The 17,987-nt window shown below is 37.8% G+C and overlaps 1 protein-coding gene across 19 annotated transcripts in view; it reads right to left on the reverse strand.

Annotated features, from left to right (window-relative positions):
* Positions 1-17,987, reverse strand: part of RBFOX1 (RNA binding fox-1 homolog 1) — a 1,074,031-nt gene that overhangs the window by 601,447 nt on the left and 454,597 nt on the right. The gene's annotated exons all lie outside the window — the stretch shown is intronic.

Below are 17,987 nucleotides of genomic sequence, written 5' to 3' on the forward strand. Positions count from 1 at the left end.
CATCTCTTGCATGAAGTCATGAAACTCAATTACAAAGTGAAAAAAAAAAAAACTGAAAAGCCAAAACAATGATGTAGAGCTGGTGTCAGGTGGCAGTGGAGCTGCCACAGCTATTGCTGTGTGAAGCTGAAGCCCTTGAGAAATTTTGGACATTCCAAGCAGCCCATTACCAGCCCACGTGCAGCAGCATGGGACCAGAGTACAAGGACTTTACCAAGGCAAGATGCCCAAAGTTTGGCCTCTCTTTCCCCTGCCACCTTATTTTTCATCTTAAATAAAATTGTTGATGTAACTTAAATGTACACACATTGAGGGGTTTTTTACCCTCTCAAAAAAGGTACTCCTCTCTATTGTTTTGTAAAATGGCCCTACATCTGAAATCATCGCAGAACTGAACACAAAAATGCAACATATGCAGGTAAGAGAGAAAGAAACAGGTCTCGGTATTTAATGGCATGAAAAATGAATTCAAAATGATGTTTGAATTAAGTTGAAGGTCATAGAAAAAGCCTCAAAGACAGATAGTTAAACAGACATAAAAAGGAAGATTTAAATAGGTGATCTTTTAGTATTCTAGCAAAAACTGTCTTTCACTCTTTATTTAAATTAAAATACCACTCAGTGACTGACCTTTTTAACATGGCCTGAGGGAGCAGGGTATGATCTTGTTAGGAAAGAAGTTACATTAAAAGTGCAATACTATTAAAAAGTAGAAGATGATGGAAACTACAGATTAAAATTTGTTTGCTTAGGAAGATTAATTTTTATGAAAAGACTGTCCTTACTGTTACAAGGAGAGAGAAACTACTACTGTTAACTTCATGTTAACTAGTGTATAGACTGTGTTAATGAAGACTGTTCACAGAGTCCTTTAAAAACAAAACAAACAGATATACCAAATCACAGGCTTTCAGAATTTTCAGCAAGTGTCCTTTAATTTCAGTATCTTACTTGGAGGTCATTTTAGAAGAGATGGACTTCCCTGCCTTTTCCTGAACATTACCTTACATGTTGTGCTTCAGCTTAAGAGCCTGACTTCTAGATATTTATCAGGAGATCAAAGAGGAGGGTGAGATGTCAGCATTCTGAAGCGTTCACAGGAAGATATGGGAGTAAGATAGTGATTACACTGCTGAGAAGACCTCAACATGCTTATGAGGAACATAGATACAGCTTTTTAAAAACTTTCACCTCACTTCAGATCTCCAGTATTAGAACTAAGTTACTCACCAAAAACTCCAAAACTTCCTTTAATTTAAATACAGTGTATATCAAGAGACAGACATGGAAATGACTAATGGCTCTAACTCTCCAAGTATTCAACAGCTAAACCTAATTACTGATTTATTCTTTTCAAATAAGTTTAACAGAGGGTGTGTGCTTACACCTATACAAACAAGACAGCTATGAGAAGGGTGTGTAACACCTCTAGCATTTTGCCATTGACATTGAGAACAGCTGAGCTGATCCCACATTCACCATCACCATGGCAAACACAAAGGATTTTCATGTAATTAAAACCCTGCCATTTGAACTTTATACACTTCACTGCTCAAAAATTAAGAAATGTGGTATGTTGTCACTAAATCTGCATGTAGACTTTAATCAATTAAATCATCACTACTACGATTTACAGGGAATTCATTTAAATTACATGCCTGGCAAAACCTATGGGAGGTTGTACCCTTGACTTTACTGAACTTGTCTGGTGTATCAATTAGTACCTTACTAATTAAACATAAACCACTAGAAGAATAAACTGAAATGGCATTCAATGAACCAATCAAATCCTCACAGCACAAATAATGTCATTAAAGAGAACCATTCAAAAAAAAAAAAGGTACACAGGAAATCACATGTGACTCTCTTCCTACAAAGAAACCCCAGATGAAACTCCTCCATTCAGATTGCTTAAAAATTAAACTACTAAACACCTGAAGATTTAAAAACTGAGTGAAAGCTACAGCTTTTTTAACTCCTTTGGGGCCTAAAATTCAATTTGTAGAATCACAGAAACATAGAATAGTTTGAGTTGGAAGGGACCCTAGATCCACCTACATCCAACCCTCCTGCATGGTGAGAGGGCAAGGGGGAATGGATTAAAACTGGAAGAGGGGAGATTTAGGTGAGACTTCAGGAAGAAATTCTTCACCATGAGGGTAGTAAGGTGCTGAAACAGGTTGCCCAGGGAGTTTGCTGATGTACCCTCCCTGGAGGTGTTCAAAGCCAGGCTGGGTGATGCTTTGTGTAGCCTAATCTAGTGGGAGATGTCCCTGCTCATAGGACATAGGTTGGAATCTGATCATCTTTACGGTCCCTTCCAATCTTAACTATTGTCTGATTTTATATCGTGACTTTCTGATAACACCCACTTACAAGAAAACCAAAGCTCTTTGCCATTTTGTGCGAATAGCACTTCTCTCTGAATATGTTGGAGATGCTCCCAGCGATCTTAAAAATGACAAGTTGCACAATTTAATTCCAAAAGGGTGGGAAGGAAAGATCAGAGGCAAGTACAAACCTGTATAATTTGCAGGTACCTGAGAGGACATTATAACCATGACATGAAAAACGGTAACACACAGTTAACAAAAAACACTGCCAGTACCATACATTTAGACAAATCACAAATGTTCTTATGTGAACTCTATCATTACTACTTCAATCACAGTGATACTTAAACTGTGGGGAGCTAATTTCATTTATCAATTCTGCTGCCACAGATAAATTATTAGTAGCATTGCTAACAATTCAGAGTAACACTGTTGTGCAAGGGAGACTGATTGTCCAGCATTAGCTCTAACAAGAGAAGAGTTGCAAAAGCCTCTTTAAATGTAAAAAAAAATTGCAGCAATAATAGGCACAAGAACCAGTTACGTTCCTGTAACTTCTATGACTTCCTTCCAATTCATTATTCCACGTATTCCATTGCCTTGTTGTCTAACTTTCAAATAACAATGCCAGAGTATCCATCTTGCTTTCAGAGAATTTCCAGAATCTTATGAGTTATCTGATTCAAAACTAGAGTTAAATCTCTACGCATAATATTTGCAGTTGGTCTCTTATTTCAAGATCAACAAATTTTTATTGAAAGAAACTAAAAATGAATCCTGTAAACATAAAGCTTTAATTTAAGGAAAAGAGAAAAACCCAGCATCAGTTTAACAGAAATTTAACAGTGCAGATCCAGTAAAGAGGGTTAGAAAGACTTACCCAGAGATACTTATAAGCAAGGCTGGTGGCACCATCCAGTCACAAAGTGTCCTGACCAAATAAGAGCAAGAGACCCAGTAACAGTCCTGGATATACAGACTAAATGGTAACTGCTTGTGACATTGACTTTTTTCAAGCCTCTTGTAGTGCTGTCACTATCAATGTTATATTTGTATAGTAGAATAACACGAAATATTGATTTTAGAGTGCTTATCAACTGAATCCATTCAAAATACTCCTCCTACAAAGTTCAGGACTATTTCTCATGCAGAAGCAGTGCCCTGTATTTGCAGAGAGGTACCTGTTCTCCCACAGTGCTTTTAATTCTTTCCTTGAGACACAAAGCATTAACTTTTCAGAAGAGTGAAACAAGACGTAAATACTGTTTTCTGAAATTGCTCTTTATACTAATTTGAAAAATACTGGCTATGACAGAATGACTTTAAAAGACATGTCTTCCATTCTGGCTCAATTCACTAGTCTGAAATCTATGCTAAGGCTGCACAATAATCAACAACTTCTAATTGCAAATTAGAAGTTACTAAATATTTTTGGCACTTTTTTTTGTACTGTTAATATACCAGGACTATGCACTATCTCTGGAACACTGAGATCTGGGCAAAACCAGCAATAGATGTCAGACTAAAAGTGTCTATCTACACAAAGCTAAATAGTTCCACATAACTTCTGGGACACCACCGTAGACTTCAGCTATCACCTGCTGATTATAATATGTGATATCATCACAAGTATTACAGCTAATACAATAAAAAAATCAGCAGAACATACTCCATGACACCAGACAGAGACATCTTCCCCTCTGCTTTTTCTTGCAATTTTAATGGAAACACAGCACATTTATTCATAATTTACCCAATTTAAACTTGAGATAATCACTCTGTCACAGCTGTTACAGAACTGGTATTTATGCAGCAAGTGTGGATTACCTTGCAGATAGCTCTAGACTTCATAATTCCAAAGCAGACCAATTAGTAAGTATGGCACTCGTTAAAATTCAAAACTGAATTTGTTTACTGTTCTCCCAGCATGTCAAAAAGTCATTACACTGGTATACTTATAGAATCTATTAAATCCAACAATCAACTTGCAAATTTACCTTCCAAAAGATTAAAGATGCCCTGATGGTTCAAGGCTTTATAATTGATGATATTCAACTCATTCATTTATCACCGGTTTAGACCTGACCAGGGTAAACAAAGCATTTAACAAAGTTCCCTAAACCTTTCTGTCCAAAACAATCACGAGGAAGTGAAAGGAACAGCATGGAACCATCTGAATATTCAGATGAGTTCATATGTGAAAGCACAATATCAAACACAAAGTCCCACAGAATTATTAGGCTCATGAGTAGTTTTTTTAAAATATAAAATCCCAACCAACCCTACTACAAACACAGATTATCAGATGTATGAAGCACAACTGTAGCTGAGATACTACGTTACATCTCTAGTTTATGTATTTTTTCCCACAAAAAGACAGTAACACCACCTCCCACAAAAGTCAACTCTGAAAAGCCAAAAATTACAACACAAAAGCTCACGAGAAGGAAACATTTGAAGTGCAATGATAGGAGATCCACACAACAGCCTGTTGATCACCGAGTAAAATTGAAAATCCTCCAAACCTCAACAGCATCTAATAAATAGAACTGAATTTCTTCCAAATTTTCACAGCAAAATGCAAAAATTCCCTCTCGCCGCCCCTCCCCCCGCAAAAAAAAAAAAAAAAAAATCATCAATGCAACTGAGAGCAGGGAGCCCTGCCCACCCCCTGCAGCCCTCAGGTGGCACTCTGGCCAAGACAGAAATGTTTTGTGCTTCCTTTCAATCACCATCTCTTGACTATTCAGTAACTAGAAAATACTCATCTGCTCTTATCCTTAGATAATGATAGAAATGCCATCATGCACAGTGAAGAGAAATTCCTAGCTCTACTCAATGTTGTATTTCTCCAGAGCAATAGCATTATTTATTTTTAGCAAGCATATATTGATTATCTGTAAGGCACCATAGACAGATGGACAGTATAAATAGCAAACATTTTTGTGATAACTTAAGATTTAGATTTTCATTCATATTTGGGTGTTTTTTTCCTCCCTAGTATCAGTTTTAAAAAATGCACATCCTACTGAAGCAACTTATGGCACTGAACTCAGATTTATAGCTACAATAGTGCTAACAATGACATGGAAGTAGATGCTTTATTTCCTACATTTTTCTCTCTTAAAATTGCTCTTTACTTCAGACCTCCTGGTGCTTAGGATGGCTCTTTCCCTAGTAAGCAAAACTTTGCTTCTACCAAGTAAACTTCTACTGAACTCCAGTTGATATCAGTAAAAGTGTAATAATAAAAATAACTCAGCTTGCCAGCAGGGCGTAAATCTAGCAACACTTTAAGACTTGGAAAGAGGAAGAAATACACCTAATTCCTGTTATATCTATCCTCCTGCCTCCTTCCTTTCATTTAAGGATACGGACACTGCAGAAACCTTTTCCATGCAGGAATTGATGCGAACAATATCTTACTGTGCACATATTGCATTAATCTAAATAAATGCAAACCCATCATTCTTCAGTCACATAGGTTGTGATATCTATGCAACACTCTGGAGTTTACAAACTGTTTGCAACCCTGACAACACTTAGGCCCAACTTTCAAGACTAGGTAGACATTAAGAGCACACTGGCTCTGACCCATAATTCTGGCTAGCATGCTAAATACTCTTAAGTAATTTGGTCTGTAAATTGTGAGTGGTTTTATTTACACGTGCCTTCATGCAATTAAACTTGAGCAGTATCTTGGCACAGCATCAAGCACCACAAATTTGCATCCAAAACTTAACATTTAGTATGTTATCTTCTTTCACATAGCAGGTGATGGACATTTTACCCTTAACAATCTATTTACTTGAAGCTGTTACATGCAAACTCCCCTTTAACCTTGGCAATTTAAACAGCATTTAATTTTTGCTTCGGCTTCTTCTGCAGCCTAAGATCAGCACAAATAGGTTCCCTCAATGCTTGGTAATAACATGCTTCTCCTTTCCCCAGGATCAGCACAGGTATCTAGGTCACCATAAGGGGATAAACTGCTAATAAAAATACTTCTGTTTTCCCGTTAGGATATCTCTTTCTCTGGATATCATGTAAGCTATGATCCTGGTTTGGCTTTAGCTACTGTGAGCCCATTTCCCCCACCTTCTAGCCCCACTACAGATACTCCACAATCAAATAGACTAATGAGAATTCACTAGAAGTTAAACTGAAAATTTGGGTAATTTAAAAGCCAAAATATGACAAGGGTCAAGAAGGCTCGTTGTATTAAATCCGGTGCTCCAGAGTGGCTTATTTGAACAACACATGATCTGAAAACCCTCCTGGACACTACGAGATGGATGTACCTGTAGTTCAAGGACTTGGATCTGAACTAGTAGACCAGTACTCACATGATTTGCTAACTTTGAGAACACGTAAACACTCAACATCCCAACAGGTCAAGACAGCATTTGAAAACTAAGGGCAGAACACTACTGAAAACATTTTTAAAAGCTAGCAGAAATAGGGAGAAGCTTCTTCAGGGCTAGATGAGAGTGATCTTTATTTTCTATGCAAAATTTGGTCTGTGCATATGTGAACACGGAACTTGTATCTTGATGAAAGTTTATAATTCAAGTCCAGTGTTAATTTTATTATTTTTAAAAAAATGCATTTTTACACTATGAAACTTGCTTAGTGCGTAAGGTAAAAAGTTTAGTATAATTCCAGGTCAAAACTACTAGGTGTGGTATTTCTGAATATACAAATATTTAAACCTAAGTGTCAGACAAATCACAAAAGCACTTTAAGGCTTATATAGATAAGATTTATATACATACACACATACATATATTCAGGACATTCTAAAGTGTTTTCTTAAAAACAGAAGTGATTTTGGTTCTGCATTATTATACACTGAAGGGCAAAGAGAGCAAATTCATCTCCCAAAAAGTTTGATGATGACTGTACTAAAATCTTATTTTTAACCTTAAAATGTGTTTCAAAAAAGTTATTTCAGCATAAAGAGTTGGTTAACTTTGAACATTTAGACTAATGATCCAGTGCACTCCAGCCCTAGCATCAGTGAATAAACAAGTCTTACCAGAGCAAAGAAAAACCAATCAGGAGAGATGAACTGCAATGAAACAGTGCCCATGATCATTTCAGTAAGCAGGTAAAAGAGCAATGAGCTTACTGAATAGAATGTGTAAGAAATAATTTCTCCAGACTCTCAATGCAGTGAAATAGCTTTTGGTTCAAATGCTAAGATTTTCTTCCTTCAGAAATTACTTGCTCCTTGACAAACTGCTAGAAATCTGACTATTTGACACACTTGATGTGTTACTGCTTTTTTTTTTAAATAGCTTCAATACTGCTCAAGTCTTCTGTAACACTTCGTAACCCATCCAAATTCAGCAAATAGACAGAGCTGATGAAAATGTAGCATAGTGCCCTTCAGATCCTCCATCATTTGGAATCTAAAGTACGTAATTAATGACAAGGGCACCTAAGGAAAATAAAATGTAGAATGTGCAGAACCTAAAGCATGTTCTGTTCTTTAACTGCTAGTACAATGAAATTTCTGATGTTTCATATTTATCCTTACCATGATAATAAGAAAATTATTTTTAACAATAAGTAAAATGTAAGTAGCCACCTACATTCACTTCATATGAGAATTAAGTAAATCTAAGCCTGCTTTTACAAGGCACAGAGTCTGCTCCCTGTATGTATACAGTGTTTATTTAAAATGGACGTATGTTTAGACATTCAAAACTCTCAAACCATCAACAGCCAAGATTAGGATTAACACTTCTTTCATGCATGGCACCATGTCCTGCTATGCCTCCTATGCCTGACCTGTCAATATAAACTGGCAAACTTCTTCCTACCACTCGTATGGGAAGAGAATGCTTCAGAAAGCAGAACCTGGAAAGAGCATGACCGTCGCAGAAGCAGTTGCAGTGTCACCAAACCATGAGCCAGAAGTACTAGTGGTCTGATGTAGCTGCAGCTAATCTGTTCATCACTAAACACTGCCATATCCATCATATTAAGATAGACAGGAAAACAATTCTGGCAAATGTGACCTCATCTGCTGCAGCTGGAGCTCAGTCACTACAAGCAGCTGTAGCCCTGCTCAACAGCTGTGGTCCTGGCAGACACACCATGGCTGCTGGCCACCATAACCCCAGACAGTGGTACTAATGAGGGCCAGGAGTGTCTGCAAGTGAGAGGAAAAATGAAATACAAATTACATACTCAGCAGCAACTGAAGAATGATGGGCAGTTGATTCAAAACTCACACTGGCAAAACATCCTGCTGCCCAGTCAAGTCTCTTTTTTTAAGCCTACTTATGAGGAAGAGAAAACATCAGGCTGGAAGTAAACCTCTCTTTCCTGGAAAGAGTGAGACACCTCAACAGGACTGCCATCCTGGTAATTCAGAGGATGGAAAGAAACAAGGTCCTTAGGGAGGGTTTGGTGCACAAGCAAACACTCAAGGTATACTTTAAAAGCACTTTAGCATCATACATTCAAATAAGCTGGAGCATTCAGGAAACAATCATGCTCATCAGATATTAGAGAGGAAGCTTCCCTCCCATGCAAAACTGCAATGCATCCTTCTGGTATTTGTGGCCTACCACTCCATTCTACCACTACCACTTCTATATAAAATAACTTTTTTGATAAAAATTTTCGTGTAGAACACATTTTTTACAATTAAAGACCAAGAGTCAGAATTTACATTTAAATAGATATACTACAAGCTCAGCAGCACAGGTAGAGGAGTGACATGCTGTTTTAAGGAACATTTACACAGGGAGCGTGAGCACGGAATAGATTTTTCTTCCAAAAATGATTTGAACAATTTTGGTCTTATTACTGTTCCTGGGTCCAATTGAAAGTCAATATTTGAACCATAGTATCTTGCACCCCTGGAGTCACCTCAGACTGCACAATAGAAACTGTTTTTCTTTTCATCTTTCCATTAGGCCTGGCCCCATTTGTTATAAAGTATTTTTTTTTTAATCCTGCCCAAGCCCACACTTTTTGCCATCTTGAGGCCAAGTCCTATTACATTACTTCTGCTCTCAAGTTTTTGACTCATTTTTGTTTGCATCAGTCAACACTGGATAATAGTCTGCCAGTACATTTCTCCCAACAGCACAGCCATTTTTGAGACAGATCAATATTCCAAGTATAACTTAAAAATTCAAAAGTAATTTATCCATATAAATGCATGGCACTGGACATAACCGTATTCTAGATTGCTCCTGCCTAATCTTTTATAAAACATTTCTGATATTCAAGAAATTCTTTGTCTGTCCTCCTTCCTGTATCTTTCTGTCTTCTCATGATTTACATTTTATTTTCTATTACTGTCCAAATTTAAGCCTTGGTTTAAAATTTGATTCTATACCTTCAAGAAGGCATCTAAGTCTTGCCAACATATTATGCTGGGTCAGGTCCACAGCCGGGATCAGCAACACGTGGTCTCCATATATAAACCATATAAACCAATGCTGTTGTTTTGGATGTTTTTCTGTCTTTGACAGGTAGGCATTCCAAACACAATGACAACCCAATGGGAAGCATGTTATTTTTAAATTAAAGGGGCTACATATAACTGGTCAGTTTTTGAACTGCTATGAGTTAACACCATCATAAAAATGCCATTTGTGTCCATGAAGAAAGAATGACCAGGTGTAAATGGACGTGCTTTCAGATTCTCTTGCCTGACTCTATAAAAACATAGGATTTAGGACTTGAAAGTCACAAGATCTTGTTTTGCTGCTAACTCATTAATCAAGTATATAAGTGTCAGTTTGGACATGTACGAAATGGTTACAGAAACCAATCAACTCTTGGAAACATGAGTGTAGGATAGCACAAAGCCATTTCAACTAAATGACAATTTTAGGTGTATTTTTGCTGTCTTCTCCAGAGGTTTTTTCCTACAGAGTAATTCCTTTAACACAGCAAAAACATGGAATTATTGTGGGGGAACACAAACTTCAAGTATAAACAGAGATTAATCACAGCTGTATTTCCTGAAAAACTCATAGCAAATTTTCTTCTAGGGAGGTAATCCCTAAATTTCTTCAATAAATGTTTCTCAGAGCATTTTGAATTCAGTCAGAAATATAAAGAGCATCACACAAGCAAATATACTTTCATATGTTGACTTATTCCAGACTCCAAACAATTGTTACTTGCACTCTAATTTTCCAGTTACCTCTTCATGGTACAAAGATGTTTACCAGCCAGTTTCCAGTAATTTTAAATAGAAATAGCATACCAGAGAGAGGAACAACAGTACTACTAATGAAGTCATAACAGTGCTTCATTTACAGTTATAGCTTTTACACAACCTACAGAAAAACTAAAGATGAACAGTTAAATTCTCTATAGCAACTTCCAGCTGCTGCTCAGCTGACTTACTGTAAGAACCAGGGTATTGGTAACTTTCATTGAGAATATTTCAGGTTTTATATACATTTCTAAAACATTCACTTGCAGTTTTACTGCAAAATATATCAACTCCATTTTTACGTATAGAACTCAGGGCTAGTTTCAGGCAGCAGCCAGATAACTGATTTTTAATAGACACTCAAAGGACCGGTTGCCTACTTCCCTTTTTCTTAAAGCAAAGTTATCAACCAGTAGCAATAGGATTTGAATGGCAGATGTAAAATCTCCGACCAGGTGAAGTCCCAGCCTGTATCACAGACTGACCAGGGCAGTCGTACAGAACACCACACCAGAGCACAAGCAGCCACAAGCAGCAAGAAACAGACCAACTCCTGATACCTCCCATACAGCCCATATCCTCTACACTTTCACCCTGGATCATGTTTTCCAGTCACTCCGTTTATCCTACACTGCTGACAAGCATAAGGCAGATCAGAAAATGCAACAGCAATGACCTCTTGTTGTGTTGACTACCGTAGAAACATTTAATGCTATATCCCAAATGGTATCTTTCCTCAGTTTTACATTTGCTTTCATCCAATTTGACTTGACTGACATTTTGTTAGCATTCTACGCAGAACAAGAATAGCTCCTAACTTGATTTCAGAACATATTAAATCTTCAGAAATCCTTCCTATCCTGTTTTGTTCCATTTTTCCAATGGTTTGCCTGTTTTTATGACAGTCGTTGCACACACAACAGTGCTTTCAAATTGCCCATTATAAACCTCATTTTGTACGATTTTTTTTTTCTACAAAGATCTCTAAGAGCTGATTTCTCTCAATTTTAATGGGATTGAGGCAATTCAATAAAACCCTGGCTCTCAGCTGTAATTTTAATATATATAAATGAACACTTACATTTTCATTTTAATCTCATAGAATATAGTTAATTTAGAGCTTAGAAGTTTCTACTGGACATTAGCTTCTAAGTAAAACCCCTAGAAAATTTAATCTCTCTTCAGTGAACCTTGCAAAGATTTTCTGAAGTTTCCATTTTGTTGACCAGCTAAATTGCACTTTTCTACTTTGTCTTAATACCTTTTCCAAAAGCAATTGATTTTATGTGCGGATATATCTTTGTCTGAAGAGACATGAATTAAATTTACCTATCCTTATTCAAGAACCCAGACAGAAAGAAGTTGTTAATATGTATGGTCTATCTATTGATCTCGACATTCAACTGCTTGTGATACTTGGCTTATTCTCACATCTATTCCACATATTTTCTTTGTTATACAGAATATATTTAATAACGCATAAGTTTTGGACTATGCAAACATTTACACTGTAGCATAAGGCATTAGAAAAAGTCTACACTTAATCTGTATCTTATATTCTTTAGATATGGAATAGCAAAATACAGTTAGTGTACTTCCCACAGTGAGATGCCACAATGCCATCAGCTTACCATCCATGGTGTACAATGGTCAGAAGAACACAACAAACTGCACAGTAGCTGCCACCTTGTGCTGCTGAGTATTCCCATCCAGTGCAGGCAGCAGCAGCCAGGACACTGGTGTGTGCACTGCCATTCTCTATTCCACTGCAGTTCTGACTGGAATATCGTTATCTGCCCCTGGAAAATATATAGGATTACTAGGCTATCCAAGTAAATATAATGGCTATGACAGTGTTTACTCATGTAAACACAGCCCCATAGCCTTAGAAGCTTTCCTTGTGTTTGAGTCAGGAGTGCTCTGGTAGAACAACCTTTGCCCTCTTTCCATACCGACCTCACTGTAAAATGGGTTGTTAAAAACAAGACCCATTTCCCAAGTTTTCTTTTTCAGAAGTGATTTTTTTTTAAGAGTTTTGATTTGATTTTTTTTTCCCAGGGCATTTGAAGAAAGTACAATCTGAACCTGTCCCCATGGGCTAGATGGGGAAAATTTCACACTTGCTGAAGCACTTCCTTGGATGGCACATGAACCTCCTGAACACCTTGAACTCCTGTATTCCCACCAGCTCTTTTCTCTTGCCCTTGTAACTATTTTAAGTTACAGAAAACAGGGAAATGGAAGTGGTGTGGCAATAAGAGAACCCCTGAGCAGAGAAACATAGAGCTGAAAGCCTTGATCATGCTGTATTTCTCTCCTCCCTACAGGAAGGTGTTTGGGACTTACATGTCCAGGTGCTGGCAGGGCTGAGGGGCCTGTGAGGAGCGGGCAGCGCAGCCCCTGCCGGTTCCCGCCGGTTCCAGCCCCCTCAGCGCAGGGCACAGCTGAGCCCCCCAGTCAGGCTGCTGCTATTCACGTGTGCTGCATATTCTACTAAATAATACATACACACAACCAGGCAGCAGGTAAATATATGTAGAACCAGAAAGGTTAAGATCAGCTCTAAAAAATTATGTTAAGAACACAATAACTTGAGTAACCCTTGAGAAGCTGTTCTTCCATGCAAATGCCTCCCTTACAACAATAAAGTTGTTCAACCATTATTATGAATCAAGGCCCCTCAAGAATGGGTCACAGTCCAGAATTGAATTATTTCACAAGAACTATCATGTAGCAAGGTTCTTTTTCATGGAGGAATCTGTAGACTAATCTGGCTTACAAAAACCCTGTGCTAGGCACCCTCAACAAATAAGGTTTTTCTTTGTTCTTTCTTCCCTTCCCAGTTCTTCTGATGTCCTCTCCTTTTGAGAGTAGGGCATTAGTATTCACTAAATGTGTCTTTGAAAAAGTTTAATCTCCTAGCAATTACTGATACTAGAGTTTCATTCTATGTACAGTATGATAAATATTGAAGAGGTCTCCCAGCTGTTTTGATCAGTTTTAATCGAGGCACACACAATTCCAGTGGGGATGTCCCAGGGGCCAATGTCTGCCTCTGCAAGGGCAGCTACAGGGCCACCATGAGCCCTGGAGGAACAGAAAGACTGCACTTCTGAACTGATGCTGTGTCAGAGCCACAAGCAGATATCCTTGGAACTGCTGGAGCTTCTGATCCAACTATTGGTGTATTAGTACAAGTTACATCCACACTGCTGGCTGCTCTGAAATCAGGTTTGATTTCAAAATGGAAGCCCCGCTCAGGTACTGAAAGAACTGGAGCATGAAGGGAGATCCTACATACCTAGCATGGATAGGAAGAAGATTGTACTTTGTGTCTGCACCTGAAGTTTTGTTATACCCATGAATATTACTGAATCAAGGAGAAACAATAAGCTCTAGTTACCACACCTTCTTGGAGAATAAGGCTGCAGACCAGCACACTGGAAATGTGAGGCAGTATACACAGGTCTCACTTGATAGAAATCCACTGCTGGCTCTCACTTGCAAGAAAATCGGATGCGAAGTGATTCACAGATCAGAATGTACTACAGTATTTATGATAATTTCTAATAATACACTTTAGAATTGGCTTAGTTTCAGCAACGGCTTTAAGTTTTGGGTTGCCCAAGTCATACTTTGTTCTGCCTCAAACTTATCCCATGATAAAGAATTATAATAAAAACACAGTTCCTCTTTGTAGCTGGTGTAAATAGTATGGCAATACATGAGAAATCCTTTTCAACACTCATTTTCCAGGGCCTGAGGAGGACAATTATGCTATTACAGGTGTATTTTTAAATAAGAGCAGGCAGCAAGTTCCTTGGACATTTCTGAACATGGCACTTCTAACCAGCCCCTGTGCTAACAAGTATTTTCTGTGCCGGACACAAGGGCTCTTCCCTGCTGTGTTACCTAACAAGTCAGGATACAAATTTTTCCAGCAATGTGAGCGCAAGAACCAGACTTAATTCCTCTGCTCTGTGTTTGAATTCAGTATTTCTGGTGACCAGGAGTAACATTCAGCATGACAAATAATTTAATAAACTACTAATTCAGAGTTGACCTTCAATGAAAGTACTACTTAATTACCCAGTTTTTCTGAAGTAAGGCATAAGAATGTTAAATCCTTTCCAAACAGGTGCAGGAAACACCTTGTTTTTTGTACCAAATGTCAATACATACTTATTTCTGCACTTTTTTCTGCCATCCTTCCTGTCAGAGGATAACTTACGTATGTCTAGGAAGACAAAGGGGACAAAAAATTCCTTCGTGTGTTTTCAGCATCAACTCAGCCAAGTCCTGTCTCCTATATCCCTTCTCCCTTAAACTCCTTTCAAAACTAAGTGTAAATCCAATACTGAGTTAGGAAATATATTGTCTTGCAAAATAAAGTAATAAAATTAGAGTAGTGCCTACATAGCTGGAAAGTACTTGTAGTACAAGTTTTCATACTACTGTAGAGCACTCTCTTGGGGAAAAAAGCCCACAAACTTCAGAAAATAATTAAGGGACATTTTACATGAGTTTGAAAGAAAAAGCCAAAACAAATACCATGCATTGAGCAGGAAAAATAACTAAGTAAATAAAGTCATGCTTGACAATCAGAACTGTAAAAATTCTTCCTCCGAATACAAAGATCGATTTCTACTTTAATCTGTAAACATGAGACATGAACTGATAACTTTGCAGAGAAATAAAGATTTCTTGGCCTGTCTAGATTCATCTTATCAAGCTTTTTGTTAGACTGCTATGTTTTTAATCTTATTGCCTGAGGAAGTGTGAAAACAGCTTGAAGAAAACGTCAGCTCTAACAATATTGAGCTTATTCTCTCCCTCTCTCTTTCTTCCTTGAGGCTTTGATGCTGTTTCAGAAGAAGTATTAAAAGTAGCGAACCCCAGTGAGAACATGAAGAATGTAACAGAAATAAGCTCCTTACTACAATGTTTTCTTATGGTACCAAATTTACATCTTTCCTCTCCCATTATACTTCACTTGTTTCTCTGGTGGTAGGAGAACATCTGGAAGTAGGTTTCACTTGTTAAAGTTTAATAAAAATGCTGCAACTGTACAATTTCTCTTACGGTTGAGAAATGCAGAGGTTTCCTTCACAAGGATGTTGGTATGGTAGATGTTGGGTATGGTGGAGTTGTTTTTTGTGGTTTTTGGCTTAATTGGTTTTTTAGAACCAGAAATGACCTAGGAAGTGGAAACACCATTTGAAGCATTCCTAAATAACAAACTGAGCACACTTACAACCACTGCCTGTGGCTCAATGAATGAAAGAAACTCAAGGGGTTAAATTTTTTCTTTTTCTTTCCCCAAAACAATACACTCCAACTTTTATTACCCACAACCAACGTTTAGAGAGAAGCAGTTCTCCAGGGAAGTGTTTACAGTATCTCACTAGTCCCTCAGCTCTACACACTAGTCCGGTAGCACAAGTTAACATCCCATTCTCGCTGGCAGAGGACTGCTTCACAGAAAAGTCATACACACACAACAAAGGTGGAGTTAGGAGTATCAGAGTGCTCCTAGAAGACAAACTAGACAAGGCATATTAAATTTGTTAAAAATCACTTTGTATTATTTAATTGGCTGCCTCCCTACCCAACTGAGTAAACACAGATGGGATGCCAGAGTGGAGGTAAATTTCATGCCCTGTTGTCACAGAAAAGCTTCTGGTGTCTATAATGAAAAATGCTGCCAGATAAGTGACTGTTCCCATGAAGTCTCTTAAAGCCTTATCATTTGTCTGTGCACAATTCTTTTCAGCACTCTGCTTTTGAAACCTTGGCTATCGTGGCCTAGCTGCTCTAAACATATTGTTGATTTTTAAAGTAAACTTCAATTAGTATCAGCTTTAACCACCAGTTTCAGTCCTTGACTGGCTAAGTAAATCTTGATTTCAAGGTTGTCTTTGTTGGTGGCTGTTTATTTTAAACAGAAAAGGCTCTGGGAATGGGGAAAGAGGCTCTTCTCTGACTTTCCTAACGCTATGCTGAGATTCAAACACTGTGTCTTGGATAAAGACAGAGTTTCCCAGTCAGCAGAGCAGCCTTTTCCAGTGCTCTCCTCACCACTGGTTTGGTGTTCTGGTACTTTGGTGCTGGTGGCCCTACAGCTGCACAGTTAAAATGGATTAGGGCAAGTTGATGCAAACAAAATCTAACTCTACAAAAAAGGATTAATTTTCAGTCAGATAAGCCGCCTGATCCATCCGACAGCGAAAACAGATATTATTTTCATATTCAAATGTATTTCAGGATTTTACTGCCAGGAAGGGTATTTAAGGTCCAGCAGAAAACACTAGTAAATTCTGGAAGCTTTAGATGTGTGGCTTCCACAATGAATCATGGTTTTGTTGAGGTCCCAGTATGACTGTTCTGAATCAACTAATGGTTCAGTTCTTTCCAAGATACTTTTCTTGTTGTCCAGGCATTCAACTACTAGCAAGGACAACATTTTGATTCAGTACATCCCTAGGTCATGGAAATGAATATACACATTCTGTTCCATTACAATGAATTTGCAAAAAAACAACAACTCAATAACACAGATTATTATAATCATGTTTGCACTGAAACCAACATGAGATAGTGAGAAAAAGAATTGACCATATTCTTTTCCTAAGCAGGCCCAGATTATTAGTGGTTATGTTAAAAATAAACATTCCCATCCAAGCCATTAATGCATGCTTAAAATGCATCCATAATTCAGTAATTTTTAAGTTCAACCTGGGAAATCACCTTTTACAGATAATACAAAGTACAGCACTGTTAGATCATAAGCCATCAAGCGTGAAAAAGACAGAAATCAGGCCAACTGTCTTTTGTGCACGTGGCCGTATCTCAGTGTGCTTCAGACCTCAGACCCCCCCTGAAGTTCTGATACATTCTTATACCAGAACAGCAAGGCTTTGACCTCCCACTTATAGATTATGTGATACTGCAAGAATGGAGATGAGAAACTGGTGAAATTGGCAATATAGAAATGCTACACACTGTGGTACAAAAAGCATCTGTTACCTAGACTCAAGGAGCAAAAAGCATTTAGAGATACTTGCGTTTCCATTGCGTACCTCTGTGCTAGTGACAAAGAAAAAAAATTAGAAGGCAAAGCACTCTGTGTCTCTCACACATAAAGACACTAATAGCTCAATCTCACCATGGTGCTTGGATTCCTATAGTTTTATCATTAAAGATTTTGGTCAGTCAACTGTGGTGGTAATTATCACATAAATTAACTGAGAGAAAGGAAAAAAGAATATAACACAAAATCTCACCTCCAGCAGCTAAGTATAGGACTTCATTTTCCAGTAATATTTTCAAACCTAACACCAGTGATGAACCAAGTTTTTTTCAGGAATATTGCTCGGGTTACAGAAAGAAAGCCTATTAGTCAGTGCCATTTACCCCCTGGTATCCAGCTTTTATCTGCTGACCTGTCACAATAAAACAATTCT

Source organism: Apus apus, chromosome 14, assembly GCF_020740795.1.
Source record: "Apus apus isolate bApuApu2 chromosome 14, bApuApu2.pri.cur, whole genome shotgun sequence".
Taxonomy (NCBI): Eukaryota; Metazoa; Chordata; class Aves; order Apodiformes; family Apodidae; genus Apus; species Apus apus.